The 17,142-nt window shown below is 35.7% G+C and overlaps 1 long non-coding RNA gene across 2 annotated transcripts in view; it reads left to right on the top strand.

Moving 5' to 3' along the window:
- Positions 1 to 16,728, top strand: part of LOC126070256 (uncharacterized) — a 79,091-nt gene extending 62,363 nt beyond the window's left edge. Inside the window, exons 3-6 of one of the 2 annotated variants that reach the window (XR_007516178.1) lie at positions 3,157 to 3,311; positions 9,523 to 9,753; positions 10,029 to 10,087; positions 13,273 to 16,728. This is a non-coding gene — a long non-coding RNA (uncharacterized LOC126070256). The remainder of the gene's footprint in view (positions 1 to 3,156; positions 3,312 to 9,522; positions 9,754 to 10,028; positions 10,088 to 13,272) is intronic. The other variant, XR_007516179.1, reaches the window with a different exon arrangement.
- Positions 16,729 to 17,142: the final 414 nt, after the last annotated feature.

Raw genomic sequence — 17,142 nt, 5'->3', positions numbered from 1 at the left:
AGGGTAGAAGTTGGGGGCCCAGGCAGGGAGGTTAAGGGAGGACAGGTTCAAGGGGGTCTCAGAAGTGAGATCTGAAGGATGAATGAGATTGAAGAGGGGTCAGAGGAGCTGGAGGTTTTGGAATAGGCAAGCAGGAGGGGAAGAATGTCAATCACATCAGACCAAACAATTTGCCTCTTGAGATACTGTACTTGTCAGTATCTGGTGAGTTATGTGTGAACTATCTAAATAATGATAATTGTTGAATATAATTGCCTCTACTTCAATATGTCACTAAGTGAGGTAAGAAATGGGAAGAAATACCTGTTTGGGAAATATCGGGCTAGATGCAATTATGTTTAACAATTAACACGTACTGGTGTCATACTGAAAACCCTGGTGGTGTAGTAAGATCTACAACTGCTATCCAGAAGGTCAGCAGTTCGAATCTACCAGGAGCTCCTTGGAAACCCTATGGGGCAGTTCTGCTCTGTCCTATAGAGTCGCTATGAGTTGGAATCAACTTGACGGCAATGAGTTAGCTGTTATACATGTTACAGTTGTTAATTGCTGTCAAGTCAATTCCAACTCATGATGTGCAGAGTAGAACTGCTCATTTATCCCATGATTTTTTTTTTTACTTACTATGAGAGCAGGTATTAGTCCATACATTTTATAGATGAAGAAGTTGAGGCTCAGAGATACTCTGTGTTGCCCAAAGATACATATTTGGATTTGAACACAGCTTTTTTTTTTTTTGGAATAAGTCTGAACTTTGAAGAATGCTTCCAGCTCTACCACTCTATTTCCCCCTGAGACTGTTGTCAATCACAGAAAGAGGAAAATGACTTCTTAATGAGACAGGTCAATTTATAGTCTCCATGTGTGAAACCAGACCTCTTATATCCTTTCAAATCAGTGGGAAAAAAAATTACTTCATGTCTTTATTTTTGGCAGTTTTCTTCATCACAATTATTTTAGGTAACCTAGTTCACATTTCATTATACTTTTACATTCAAGGGATTGAAGAATGACTAAAATAGAACGTGACGTTGGGTGGTGGAATGTGCTTAACTTTTGGATTTAGAAGACATGGATTCCAGTTTTGGTGCTACTACTTGCTGTGACTGTGATCAAGCTGTTTAGTTTCTTCAAACCTTAGTTTTTTCCAATTATATGATAATAAAATAATATTAATGATAACATATGGTTGTTGAGTAGGGAATGAAAGGGTAGGATGTCTGTAACAGCATTTTGTTAAGAGCAAGGTACTCATAGATAAAAAGAAAAAAATTAAACCAGTTGCCATCCAGTCGATTCTGACTCATGGCAACCCATGTGTTATAGAGTAGAATGGTTCCATAGGGTTTTCTTGGCTGTAATCTTTATAGAAGCAAATTCTCGGGACTTTCTTCCATGGTGTCAAGGGTGAGTTAAAACCACCAACCTTTAAGTTAGTAGTTATCTTAGGCTGGGTTCTCTAGAAAGGCAAAACCAGTAAAGTGTATAAATATATATAGAGAGGGATTTATATCAAAGAAATGGCTCACACAATTGTAGAGGCTGGAATGTCCCAAGTCTGTGGATTAGGATAGAGGCTTCTCCTGATTCACATAGCCACAGGGACTGGGGAACCCAAGATTGGTAGGTTGGACAGCAGGGCTTCACTGATAGGCTGTGAAGATCGATGAATCCCAAGATCAGCAGATAAGCTAATCGCTCAAGTCCCAAGAACCAGAGGTCAGACAAACAGGAGGCAGCTGCAGGATCCAGAGTGAGCCAAAAAACAGAACATCTGCTTATATTCAGATGCAGACCACATCCCCAAGAAAACTCCCTTTCAGCTGATTGGCTACTCACAGCAGATCCCATCATTGTTGTGATTACATATAAACACTGAGAATCATGATCCAGCCAAGTTGACACAATCTTAACCACCACAGTAGTTGAGTGCAAACCACTTGCACCACTTAGGGACCTTAAGAAGGGTTTTTTTTTTTTTTTTTGATTGTGTTGATCTTTCTCCAAGAGCAAAACAGAATTTTGGTATTCTTCAAATTTACTTGTTCGATGTCCACTATCATGCTGTGGATTTGAATGGTCTTGTTAGTCCTCCTTCATAAAGGAATGTAAGGATCACCAAATATTTATTCACTTTTTACTGTGTAGATGCAACCCAGGTTAGAAGAGTTTAATACAATAAAAACTGTTTTATAAGGCACTTTACCTATAAGAAATTCTGGGATCTGAGTCTTCTCAACAACAAATGTGTTAATCAACAAATATCTGTTGGGTAGTTACTCTGAGTAGAGCAATTTTGTGAAATTAAGCATGGAATTGCCAGAGGTGAGGGCCACTGCACACAGCTGTGCAGCATAGCCCCCAGGCATCCTTCTCCTGGACTGTGACACTATGGTGCTGCCTGAAGGGATGCGTGGTGGTGGCCTGCAAGAGGCTGAAATATATATTTTCCTGGCTTAACAATTAAAGTATAAAAAGTTTCAAATTGTGTCCCATAAGGCTTTTACAAACAATGATAATGTGCATTTGGAAATTTATTTCAAGGTAAATTCAAATATTCCAATCCAGAATAATCTAGAAGAAATTTTATAGCCTGATTTAGAAGTTAAAATTGGAGCCATTATTCCCTGCCCTTGAGAATAAAGAATGTGACCCAGTTGAAGCTGGACTCACAAGGACTCACAAGAACATATCAACTGAGCCCTGAGGTATAAAAACAATATCTAGGACAATCTTGGAAAATATCCTTAAGGGAAATTTCACATAAACAAATACTTAGAGCACAAAAGACCCACCTGTCTTCCACTCTTATCTTTTTCTCTTGGCATTTAGTAAACAGTAAGATTTGTTGGACTAATGAAGACCCTCCTGACTGTCATTACTGAAACTTGTACCAATGCTTATTAAGAAAGACAAATCAAAATGTAGAATTATGGTGATTTAGCAGTTTTTAGCCAATCTGTGAAAAGGTGAAAGTTTTAATGATTTTACACACCTGTAATGACAACATGTATTAATGATTCAGTAACATTTCTTGGATTTGGGCAGACACAGCTCTGGGAGCATGCTTGTTCATTTTCCACTTTTGCCTTTTGGAACATATGCTGAATAAAATCACTCTTGCTTTACTGTAGCTTTGTGGTGATTATACCCTAGGACAATTTAATGGCACAGTCATGGCAGGATTTTTCTGAAGCCATGAATCCAGTTAACCTCGAGGAGACCTGGACTGTGGAGCAGAAGATGAAGAGAGAGGTCCTATCTGCTGGACGCCATGCATTTGCACTCCATATCCCTTAGACACCAACAGGGTAAGTGCTCTTGGAAAACGAGCCTTTGCTTATTCTTTTTTGTTCTCTTTCTCACATTTTAAGTTTTGTTCGGCATATTGTTTGAAAACAAGTTGTTTGATTAAGGAGAATCTTTCTTAGGTTTTTTGCTTGGTCATCTGGTTAAGAGTGACATTTAGTGTCTCTTTTGATGAACTGCAGTTTGGTGCCTGGATTCAGGCATTTGAAACATGAAAGAGGTGATTCTATTTTCAAAGAGCTCTGGGTCACTATAAGCCACAAAATTCGGGCATGTATCAACCAGTAAAAGTCACTAGGGTAGTTGCTGGCATTCATCACAAGTGTTAAAGTATCCACTGGGTTGGGTGCCAGGATAAGATGGTTGTAAGACAGACTAGAACACTAGACTGCCTGCCACCTGGAAGCAAACTCTTGCACACACTGGTCCAAGCAAAACACTGTTCAAACCCCATTGTACTCCTTGTTAGGTTTCTTTCTGTGACTCAGAGAAAATCTAGAAGGCAGTGCTCTGTTTTGAAACTTCTTTCTTTTCCCTTTTCAAAATGTAAATGGGAAATAACCAAGAGAAAATTAAAATTGACTGACCACCATCTGGCACACCCACTGACTATGTGGTAAAGAATATTGGGCCTAATTGGGCTTAGTATTTAGAAAAATGGCATGATTTAACAAAAGAAAAGGATTCGTTACAATGACCTAAATGGAGGGCTTTTGAATTGGCCAGATTAGTCTTTTTAAGGTGTAAATTTGAAGCAAACCGATCTAAAATAAATTCAATGGGAAGTATTCTTACACTCCTGCTGAAATGCATTTTAGCAACTCATTTTTTTAAATTGACCCTGTATTTTCACTTTTGCTTCTGTTTGTCTTTTTATGTTGACTTGGATTTTGATGCATAATATGGCTTCATGAAAGTTGTTACAAAGGACCTCAGAGTCTTTTGAGCTGATTTTATCTTGCCTCTGAGAAACCAAAAGTAATGCTTTGCTTTCCAATTCTAAAATTTTATAAGTGCATGTTTTTGGTGGAACCTTCCAAGAAAATACCAAACCTGTTGCCACTGAGTCGACTCCAACTCATAGCAACCCTATGGGACAGAGTAGAACTGCCCTATAGGTTTCCAAGGAGTGGCTGGTGAATTCAAATTGCTGACCTTTTGCTTAGTAGCTGTAGCTCTTAACCACTGTGCCACCAGGGCCCCACGAGAGGTGGAAGCTCCCGACCTGTTTCATGATACAGTTCCTTAATAAAGAATTACAATATTTAAATTAAAACCAGCATTAGCTACTTTAAAGTACTTTTCATTTGGAGGAACTATCATACTTAAGGTCTAAAATAAGAGAATAGGTCTCTAGCCAGCAGAATGAATTAAGTTGAAAAAGAAATAAATAAAAAACTTAAACCTTAGAGCTTAACATCTTTGATAAATGAACCTGGATTCCTCTCCCCCTACTGGAACACTGGTTTGGGGTTCGTATTTAAAAACGCTACAAGCTGAATGTGCTAGAAGTAATTTGGAATTTCAGTGAATACTTTGGGAAAATGAGTTCCATTCTGCTGTTGTTTTTTTGTTTTCTTTTCTTCCACTTTGAGAAAATAATCTCCCATTCGTGTTGTCTTTGCTTTCCTGTTTGGGGAACTTGTTTGATGTGCAGGTTTTGTCAAAAGGTATAATATTCCTCCATCTGAGGCTCTGGCACATTAATAAGTTTTATCTAGAACCTATTTTTTTTTTTTTTTTCCATTGAAGTGAGTCAATCTTTCCAAGAATTGCTATATACACTTTAGGAAACCAGGTTCTCCATATCCTTGTTTTGTGCGGTATTGTTATAAGCCTGTTCTTTGAGCTGGCCTTACAGACAGATGAGTTTATGTGGTATTTCTGTCTTGTTTTGTACTGAGAGCTTGCTTCTGGTCTAGAGTGTTGTGTCTGAGTTTCTGTCTTGTACCAGGTTGGAGGCTGTGGCTGACCATTGCTATTTTTTCTAGGGCTATTTTAAAACCTCAGTTCTTTCCTTGTCCAAGAAAAACTGAGTCTTGTGTCTGTCTTATGATTTAGGCTTTTGATAGCTACTTTGAAAAACTTTAATATAAATTGATTTATTTGAAAAGTGCACTAAGATTTTTATGTTCTGTACTATGTCAGGAAACCCTGGTGGTGTAGTGGTTAAGCGCTACAGCTGCTAACCAAAAGGTCAGGGTTTGAATCCAACAGGCTCTCCTTGGAAACTCTATGGGGCAGTTCTGCTCTGTCCTATAGGGTTGCTATGAGTTGGAATCAACTCGATGGCAGTGGGGTTTGGGTACTACGTCAATCTTAAAACAAAAACTTTCTAGGTAACTTAAAAAAAAATTTTTTTTTAGGCTAGATATTATATGAAATATTTTTTATTTAAGGAAAAAGGGTAATTTTATCTTAAAACTGGTAGTTCCAGAATGGGAAAAAGGAGGCTTAGGACAAACCTAGAAGGGAGAAAAAAAAGACTGGACAAGAATTTATGGGTTCATTTACAAAATTGCTGAAGAGCTTTGGTATTTACTGGGTAGATAAAACATTGTGATAAAGGGAAAACAAAACTGCTTACCAAGAGAGTGGTAAAAGGGAAAGAAATTAGTTTTCTTTTGCCTTTCAAAATGCCTAGGCCAACTTAAACATATGTAAAAGAATTGGAATGACCTAATCCGGTCTCCCATCATGAGCCAAAAGAGAGGGAGGGCTGGGCAGGATCAGGCCTTCCTGGCCCCCAGCCTCTGAGGTCATATAGCTCTAGGGGAGATTTTAAGAGACCCCTTCCAACTAGGTGAAGACCTTTTTAGATAAAAGAAACTAAGAAAAATGCTGCTTTAATATAAAAAAAAAAAAAGTGCCATTACTATAGTTAGAAATTGTGTGGATCCCCATCATAAAAGAACTGTAAACAAGTTCTTTCTATTGTAGAGGAATTCTAAGAAGCCAAAAGATACAAATCACAATGAGACACACCTGAAATTGCCTAGGAACAGTTATATCCATATCAATTAATTGATTGGTTGAGCAGACTTTATGATTTCCAAAGCCAGTTGATAAAATCTTTAAGGGCTATAATTAGACTGGCGAAAATATGGGAAATAGTAAAAGATGAATGAAAACTTAGAGAATATTTAAAAAAATTATTTCAACAGAAATTATATTTTATGGTATACAGGCTTAAAGACCTTTTAGGTAACTTACTGTATTAAATTGAGTTGATAGATACTCAGATATTCATCATAATTTAAGTTTATATACTTTTGCTTTTTATGTCACAGAGAAAGAATATATGTGTGTGTGTGTGTGTGTGTGTGTGTGTGTATAAAACCAAAAAACCAAAACTCATTGCCATCAAGTTGATTTCAACTCATAGCTACCCTATAGGACAGAGTAGAACTGCCACATAGGGTTTCCAAGGAGCTACGGGTGGATTCAAACTGCTTACTTTTTGGTTAGCAGCCAAGCTCTTAACCACTGTGCCACCAGGGCTCCATATATGTGTATATATATATTTGGTTCTGCTAATGAGAATGTTCATTTTTACCATTTAAAGGGATGTACTGTAAGAGATATACAACAAAGACAACATTTAAGAGGTTTATTAAAAATAAATTTATTTGATATTGTCAAAAGTTTTATCTGTATATAGCTAAAGTTTAATAGCTTAATTTATGAGCTTTTTACAAGCTGTATAGGGAAACCCTGGTGACATAGTGGTTAAGAGCTACAGCTGCTAACCAAAAGGTTGGCAGTTCGAATCCACCAGGCGCTCCTTGGAAACCCTGTGGGGGCAGTTCTACTCTGTCCTATAGGGGTGCTATGAGTTGGAATAGACTTGATGGCAACGGGTTTGGTTTTTTTTGTTTATAGGGTTGCTATGAGTCAGAACCGACTCTACGGCAATGGGTTTTTTTTTTTTTTTTTTTTTTGGTTTAATGTCAAATATCATATAAAACAAAGAATTGGGTTTCTTGCTGGTAAGATAAAAAAATTATTTTGATTACTTGGTTGAAGGGTTAATTTACTCTTTGTGTAATTGGCCTCAAAAGCAAAGGTTCAGCCTCTCATTAGAATAAGATTTCCGAGTTGAAAACCAAGCCACGTGTCTTTTTTTTAAAGAAAAAAGCTAAGGTTTTTACTTTTAAGGTCTTTGGTTAAACAATCTAAGTATTGTTTCTCAATGACCTAAAATGAATTCCTGACAACTTTGAAACCCATGGAGAGTCATAAAAAAAAATTTATAAAGGAAAAGTGCTAAAAAGATTTATTTCATATGTTACAAATTACGTGGAACGTGTTGTCAAAATCAAAAGAAGTGCCAGGTTCTCTTTGGGATAAAATTTATACGTTAGTGTTTCTTCTTATGTTTTTGCCTAATAGTAGACAACAAATGCATAATATTATGTCGTAACTTTATTTCGTTTTTAATTGCTAACTTGGTTGCAACTTAATTTATTTTTTTGAATCTAGCATCATCAAAGCCAGTGGCTTTGGGGAATTCACATCGTTTACTCATAAAGTTTTTTTTTTTTTTTTAATACTATTCACGTATTTAGAGACTTAATAATCTTCGTATATTTTTGGCATATCCTGACTATATAGTATTATGTCTCAAGATTATTATGTATTATATCTGAAGCTCTTTGAAAATAGGGTTAATCATTATGTTTAGAGATCTTTTCGTCTAAAGTTTTTAAAACTGGCTTTATTTGGCTTTGCATTTACTTTTGTAATTAATGTCTACCAGGTCTTTTACTTTTAAGTGTACTATTTTTATAAATTAATCATGGCCATACTAAGTTCTCTCATCTGCAGATAACTTTTTACTTTGATTTGCTGAAAACTTTTGACCAAAACACTTCAATAAAAAGATGGACTATATTGGACTTGTGAAAAGGACTGTGACTAGACTGAATCAAGATTTCCAGAACTCTTACGTGGAAGCTAATGGGTTCACTGAATGCAGCTAATGCAGAATCATGTAAAACAGAAATTAACTTCATAGGACTGGGTAAACTAAAGGATTTTATGTGGGAATATTGCTGATGTTTTAAGGTCCTATTTTCTGCATATAAGAAACCATTTTCCTCCTTTCTCCTAAATTATCTAACTAATGGGTTTAGATACTGTAACCTTCAAATTAGAAGTACCTAACGGTAAACTAGCAAAGTTATAAATGTCCTAACCAGCAAAGTGTCTAAAGTTTGAGCTATGACTTTACAAAATGAAATGACATTAGATTTCCTGTAAGTCTCCAAGGGAACAGGTTGTGCTTAATAGATAAATGTTGCTGTTCCTACATTAATACAAAATATGAGGTTTTGCAGGTTGTAGTTGTTGCTGAGGCACATCAAAAGTGATTACTGATGCTGCTCATGTGTAAACAAACACCTCATGAGATTTGTTTCCTTGATTCAAAGATCTTAGGGTCATGGTTTCATTGATTATTTCAAACAATTTGGTGTAGTAAAGGACACGCTGTGTACCTGATGCTTCTTTCTTGATGGTATGAGGTCCCCAGATCTCTCTGCTCACTTCTCTCTTTTATATTTCAAAAGAGATTGGCTTAAAACACAACTTAATCTTGTGGATTGAGTCCTGCCTCATTAATATAACTGCCTCCAATTCTGCCTCATTCACATCATAGAGGCAGGATTTACAACACATAGGAAAATCACATGACAAAATGGTGGACAGTCATACAGTACTGGGAATCACGGACAAGCCAAGTTGTTTTTGTGGGACCTGATTCAATCTATGCAGTGCCCAACTGCTGTTATTGAACATTTTTGTTAAAAGATCCTATAGCAGGACCATGATCAAACAGGAATGAATAATGAGAGTTGTAATTCTCTTGGAATCCAGATTTATGGCTTTCATGGAGGTTGGGGTAACCCACACAGGCCATTGTCCTTGGTTGTCCCTTTTGTACCTCAAGCTTTGAGGAAAAAACTGGTTCTTGAAGCCACTTTGGAATCAAACAATGGTCCAGATAAACTAGTAAGACCATTTTGATCTGGGCATTTTGGTTTTTTGAAGAATTTTGTCTGTTTTGGGAAACTAACTCCAAAGATCAGACTGGGAACTATGTTTACAGTAAATAAGTAATTATTTTAATTAGTTTTCAAGACAATGTATGAAATGCCTATTGTATGAAATGCCTAATGTTTGTAATCAAACTGTCATACCCTTACTGTGCAGAAAATTATGTATCTTGAAGAAACCAGGTTCCCAGAGGTGATTGACCTCAGTCAGCCTTTTGGAAAACCAAGTAGTTCCTTCTGTGTGGCCTTGCTGTGCATTTACCCTAATTTAAAATCACAGAATCAGAATGTCTGAGTGGAAGAAGACACTCTTATAATAGTGATAAAAAATTCGTAAGAAGATTCATGATTGGAAGAAGGGACTATCTGAAGACACCCTAAAACTGAGGTACTTGGCCTAACTAAAATGACTAACACAAGGTCTGGCTCTGACTCCATTTTATTGTAGCTTCACTCCTGCTTCTGAGAAAGTGACCCATGACTGTTGGTAGGTAAGCCAGGAAGGGGCATCTTGCCCTTGGGAAAAACAATATGTTTTAAATAGATTAATCGAAGACCTCCAACAGGAGGGGCTCCATCATGTATTATCTTGCTAATCAGGTATTATCTAATGGAAACTTGGTTGTTACATGTAAATTTTTCTATATCTTCTGTTTCCTCTAGACAAGTTTTGTGTGGTGGATCCAACTATACTAGTTTAGATGATTCCTTTCCAACTGACAGTGAGTATACATGGGCAAGCTCTTGTTTAGACTCCTGGTGCATGTGTGGGCAATGTGCTTTGGGAACTTTAGGATTACCTTTAGATATCCACAGTAATGATACTAGTAAATATTAGAAAGGTAATGTTAAACTGTTAAAAAAAAAATACATACTATAAAATGAGTGAAAACCCATTGGCCCAACATCCAGGGTGGTGTTTGTCACTTTCTAGGAGCTTTAACTACTACTTATGGTATAGTTGAATTTGAAAAATCTTTAAGAAATTTATCAATCACATGGGAAAAATAGCAGACAAAGTTGCTAATGGGATGGAAGCACAACAGTGATTTCTGACCTCATTAGCCAATGTGGCATTAGATAACAAAATAGTCTTAGATTTTTTTTTTTTTATTAGCCCAAGAAGGTGGAGTCTGTGCTGTAGCAAATACTTCTTGTCACATTTGAACAAATAACACAGGAGAAGTAAAAAAACATATACACAGAATTAGACAGCAAGCTACTTGGTTATACACTATAATACCCTTACAAACACCAGGTTTATTTGGTTGGTTCCCATCAGAAATAAGTACATGGGCTAGATCACCACTGCAAGGAATAGTGATATTCTTAGTCTGCAGTCTGATAGTATTAGGCATAATAAAATTTATCTTCTATTGTCTTATGCACTTAAAAGGCAGAAGAAAGGCTCAGGCTAAAATATAGATGTACATTGGCTCTGATCATTTCTGCAGTGAGATTCATGAGAATGCCATTCTTAAGATCCTGGTGAAGAACTAGATAGTGGAGTTTAAAAAGCCTGCCATGGTTGCCAGGTAGGAGCCCAACTAAGTTCAGGTTTTGATCATCAATGTGTTATCTCCAATCTGTGATCAAAAGGAGGGAATGAATTAGGAGTTAAAATTGGAGCCATTATTTCCTTTTTTTTTTTTAAGTATATAGAACGTGACCAGATGGAGCTGGACTCACAAGGACATACAAGGACACATCAACTGAGCCCTGAGATATAAAAACAATATCTAGGACAATCTTGGAAAACATCTTTTAGGGAACCTTTCACATAAACTAATACTTAAAGCACAAAAGACCCACCTATTTTCCACTCATCTTTCTGTTAGCATTTAGTAAATAGTAAGATTTGTTGGACCAGTGAAGACCCTTCTGTCATTACTGAAACTTGTACCAGTGCTTGTTAAGAAAGATAGTTCAAAATGTAGAATCATGGTGATTTAGCAGTTTTTAGCCAAACTGAAAAGGTGAAGATTTTAATGATTTTACCCATTTCTAATGTTGGTATATATCAATGATTCTATAATATTCATTGGATTCGGACAGACATGGCTTTGGCAGCATGCTTGTCTGTTTCCACTTTTGTCTCTTGGAACTTATGCCAAATAAAATCTTTCTTCTTGCTTTTTTTTACTATAACTTTGTGGTGATTTTACACTAAGACAATTCTGTTGTGGAATTCATGAAGGAATCCAAAAGCAATACTTTGTTTAAAATTCATCAGACCTCTCATTAAAGAATTTTGCCTTGAGAGAACTTAGAAAAATGAAACAAAAGGTGATTGTGTAAACTCTCTCAAAACTCTTAGATAAAACATGATTATTCTGTTTCTAAGGCAGGGCAATAAAACAGATATTTTTAAAAACTTCAAAACTGCAGCATCAAATTCTACTCTTTTCCAGATTTGACATCTTTTTACATGTAAAATTATAGGTGGGTTGGTCCTTTTTTTTGCAATTAAACAAAAAAAAAAAAGTGCTCATATTGAGTATTAGAGTCAAATAATTATAATTTTATTTTTAAGGTAATTAGCCATTACTGAAATATTTCAGTTTTCAACCTAATTATAATCATATCATCATGCTTAGATACAAATACTTAATTATTTTGCTGATTGCAAGTTCCATTCCTTCCCTTGTTGAAAAAGAGTGACTCTGAGTTTTAAAATCAGCTTATGGAAACAGGGGCAATATTGGATAGGAATAAATCCATTTTTCTTATTAAAAAATAGTTTAAGAATCAAATAATGTCAGTGGCAATTTAGCAATTGAATTAAGGAGAATTCTCAAAAGAAAGGTATAAAAACGTTATTCCTAAAGAGTTATTTGTTTGACTCCAAGTTGCAAAAGTTTTTAAGAATAGAAAGAATATACAATAAGGTTATTGTGGGGGAAAAAAAAAAATGGTGGGTTGAGAATGAAAACAATACAAAACAAAAAAAAACTCAAACCCCAAACTAGATTATTCTACTGGCTTTCTCACTTCACCTCTGTGTATATGGATAATGAGGTGGGTAAAGGCCAATTCAATTGGCTGAAAATATCTCATCTACAAGGACAACTACAAGTCATCAGAACAACTGTTTGAATTGTAAAGGAGAAGCCCTGAGGTCACTTTGACCAAAGTAAAATGGCTTAACTAACCTGGACCCCTGATATATTTACCAAAGTCAAATTGAGGCTTTTAATAATGTACCTTTGAGTCCTTTCTCTGGTCAGCAACCATTGGTGATTAGGGAGATGCTTTCTCTGTAGTCAGTCTGAAAGAATGTGGATAAACTGTATCTCAAGATCTTTTCTACCAGATGGCCTAAAGAAATCTTTCTTTCATGGTAAAAATGCGGAAACAATGTTTCAGGAAAAAGACCTCGCACCACTCTCACCTGAGTCTCCTGCAACTGCTTACAAGAAAGGTTTCACTTGAATGAGCCGTTTCTAAGAGGAATGTCCTGTAGTTACCCTGGAACCCCTCAACCCCTTTGTACTGCATACTCCTGCAAATTGTCATGATGTAATCAATCCCCTCCTAGTCAAATGATGTAACTTAGGTCTTTGTTCTAACTCCTTAAATATGTGTCTCCCACTCCTCCGTTTTGGACCTGTTTGGTTTCACTCTGGTGTACCTTCAGCTCCCCATTTGAATGTATATTTAAACTGAACTAAGATCTGGAGACTTTGCTCTGGGGTGGAAATGTAGAAAATCTCAAAGTTTTTTTTTTTAATCTATAAAATACGAGATAACTGGCTTGAAGAATCTTTGTCAAGTGATGGGGCAACCAGTCTATTTATTGTAGAAACTTAAGTTATTAAATGGTGACCTTGAGCCATGTAGCTAATCAGGACTGGATTACTGTTAGAAAGTAAAAAAAAAAAAAATTTTTTTTTTTTTTTTTTTTTAGAAAGTAAATCATAATAAATAAGGAAGACCAAAGAAGACTTGATACCTTTGAATTATGGTGTTGGCGAGAATATTGAATATACCGCACACTGCCAGAAGAATGAACAAATCTGGAAGAAGTACAGCCAGAATGCTCCTTAGAAGCAAGGATAGCAAGACTATGTCTCACATACTGTGGACATGTTATCAGGAGGAATCAGTCCCTGGAAAAGAACACCATACGTGGTAGAGGGCCAGCAAAAAAGAGGAAGACCCTCAACGAGATGGATTGGCACAGTGGCTGCAACAATGGGCTCAAGCATAACAATGATTGTGAGGATGACGCAGAACTAGGAAGTGTTTCATTCTGCTGTATATAGGCTCACCTTTGAGATGAAACTGACTCGACCACACCTAATAACAAAAACATGGGTCTACTCTGAGAGGAAAAGGGCAAATTACAGAACTCTCAGAAAAAAAAAAATTTTTTTTTTTCTCCACACAGAGTAATGTTCATAGAATTGGTTGCTTTTTAACATTTTTGATTTTGTATAACCTTTGTAGACAAATATTAAATATAGTCACAGATCCCCAGGTGTTTCTTCCATGGCACTGCTGGGTGGGTTCAGATCATCAACATTCAGATTAGTAGTTTAACACAAAGCCTTTGCACCATCCAGAGACCTATAGGTAATGAAGCTGTTTTCTAAACAATTTTAAAAAATGAATGATAATATATTCAAATGATTATTATTGCATTAAAAAGGTATTCTATTATCCAATCATTCTGACATTGAGCAAAACAACTCTAGAATTGTGCTAGAAAAGACCTGGGTGATTATCTCTTTCAAATTCCTTAGTTAACTGATAAGGAAAGCGAGGTTCACATCAATGGAGTTGCCCAAGGTCATCCCAAAAGTTAATTAATACGGAGTTCCCTTCTCTTAAAATTGCCTTCAGAAATACGGATGAAAACCACTCATTACTGCAGAGACAGACATAGTTTTTGACCAAAATGGAATAACACATTTTAATCAACACCTCATTCATGAGACTTGCTTCTAAATTATTTTGGGCTTAAATTATTTTTATCATGGAAATTTTCAAATGTATACAAAAGTAGAAAGAAAAATATAATGAAACCTCATGTACTTATCCTGTTTTAACATTATCAACATTTTGTTAGTCTTATTTATCTAGTTCCCATCTCTATCATAATTATTACTACTACTAATATTATCGGTAGTAGTTGTGTTTTTGCTATCGTATTTCTTATGTTTTTTTTTTTCTTATGATAAAGCAAGTCTCAAATATATTACCTAACTTTGATTACTAGTTTAGTATGTGTCTCTAACAGATGACACATTGTTTTTAACAAATCGTAATGCCGTTATTGAAACTAACAAAGTTAATGATAATTCCTTAACATCGTGTAACAAACCAAAGACACCCAAACCCATTGCCATCAAGTCCATTCTAACTTGTAGGGACCCCTACAGGACAGACCACAACTGCCCTATAGGGTTTCCAAGGCTGTAAATCTTTACAGAAGCAGACTGCCACATCTTTCTCCTGTGGAGCAGCTGGTGGGTTTGAATTGCTGACCTTTTGATTAGCAGCAGAGCGCTTTTCCATTGTGTCACCAGGGCTCCTTTCCATGTCGCAATATCCAGTTCATATTCAAATTTCCTTGTTTATTCCAAAATTGTTTTTTTAGAGTGAGTATTTTTTTTTATGTCTGAATCAGAGCTCAAACAACATTTACATATTGCATTTGGCTTTTATATTTCTTAACTCTTCATCTATAATAGTTTTTCTGTCTCGTAAGAATGCTATGTATTTGTTGAATAATCCCACTTAATTTTCCTCCAGAGTGTGCTACATCTGGATGTGGCTGATTGATTTCTTCTGGTGTTAACTTTTTCTCTAGCCAGGGGCGTCACTGGGGGTGTTTGGAAGGTACCAGGTAACACCAAAATAGCAGTCTATAAAATTTTTGTGCAGTATTTCAGCAAAAATGTATTTTTTTAAATAAAAATATCCCTGCACTTAGTTACAACAAAAACATTTTTCATAAGCCCAGCTTCCATGTATCCTACAGGGCTAAAACTCTATGCTAATTTACTTTGTGAACCTTCTGATGTGCTCTGGCCAGAGACGTCTTTATTGTGCAATTGCAACGATGCTTTGCATGTGCTACAAACATGCGCTGTTGTTTTCATTGCTGCTGGTGTTTTTCTAGTCACTGATTTTATCAGATTTTCTCGTGTTTTAGCTACAATTTGTGGTAACTAGTACTTGTGAACCTATATCGATAACTTTTTAACAATGAAGTAGTAATTAAAGGAAAAGGAGAAAAATTAAAACAGGTTTCTGCTCGGTTACTAGTAATGTTGTAAGTCAATGTAGAAAGATCTTACAAAACAATTAGTTGTTAAACCAAACAAAGCCCATTGCCATCAAGTCAATTTTGACTCATAGTAACCTTTCATTCATATAATCTAAGAAATATTACATTTAAGCAATTTAGAACTATATCACATATCATCCTATGATTAAAGTTGACAATAAACATTACTAAGGATTCTATATGGTCTGGTACAGAAGAAGGTCCATGAGGGGTGACACCATGAGTTACCTCAGTGGGTGCCCCCAACTCTACTGACGCCACTGTCTCTAACCTCCATGTTTCTTGTGAATAAGAAGTTAGAACTAAAGGCTTGATTAGATTCACATTCTTTTTTTTTTTTAAGCAAGTGCTCTGTACTTCTTTTTACATCTCATGAGGAGTCACATAATTTTGGATGTTCCACTTTCAGATGGTGTCAGCCTGATTTCTTCCTTATAAAGTTCCTCATTACGTTTTACCTAATGGTCTTAGAACTTGTGATTATCATTGCCTTGATCCATTATTTCATTACCCAACCCACCCAGTGCCGTTGAGTCGATTTCAACTCAATTAGGAGTTGCAAAATCGTGATTTTCTAATTTTATCATTCTTTCTGCATTTATTAACTGGAAATGAGCTGCAGAAGACTCTTCCTTAAGCAACTATTGCTTATGCTGAAATACAGTTCATACAGGAAAGTTGGGCTAAGTGATTAACTTATCTACTTTGTCAGTATTTAGAGTAACGGGTTGGTGACACTGCAAATTCCAGTGATGACCAATGAGTGTTTTTTTTTTTTTCTTCTTCTTCTCCTTTCGTATGGATTTTCAAATACTTCCTATGTTTTAATCCCATCTTAGACCAGTAAGAGTCTTTTCAAGTTGGTTCTTGAGTTCTTTTGATATCTTGTTTTCTAGCACAAGAACAATACATCAAGAAAGAGATAAAACTGGTGTCTCAGACATTCTAATGAACATATTAATTTTGTTTGAGTTAAAAAAGCAATGTAATAATAACTATTCAAAATTACCTCTCTGAAGCAGACAATAGTTATGTGGCTTTGTTCTCTGAACTTAATTTATTCTTAAAAATCCAGTCATATCTCATTATTTCATAAGCATAAGTTATGTATGCTTTTTGTGATGCTTTCAAATCACTTCTATGTAAGTGACTATTGTGTATGCTTCTGTAATGCCTTTTACACTGTTATTTTTATAACGCTGTTAAACACATGTATAAGTCACTTATAATGTGAAGTTAGAAATAGAGAATTTCTGAACTTAGAAAGAAACATGTATACTTGTATGATGCTCTCTAACCATTCTCTGTAAGTCATTAGAAACTATAACTATACATCATTAGAAAGTTGTTCTAACCTTACAACTAGAAAAGGGATATGAGAAGTATGCAAAGTATGTAGTAAATAAACTCTTTAAGATATCTGTGTATGCTGTGATAAAGAAATGTAACATTAATCGAGTCTCTGTAATTGGCTTGGGACAT

This window comes from Elephas maximus, chromosome 2 (assembly GCF_024166365.1).
Source record: "Elephas maximus indicus isolate mEleMax1 chromosome 2, mEleMax1 primary haplotype, whole genome shotgun sequence".
In the NCBI taxonomy this organism is placed as follows: Eukaryota; Metazoa; Chordata; class Mammalia; order Proboscidea; family Elephantidae; genus Elephas; species Elephas maximus.
Note: the sequence above shows the minus strand (reverse complement) of the source record. Positions and strands in the feature narration are given on the sequence as shown.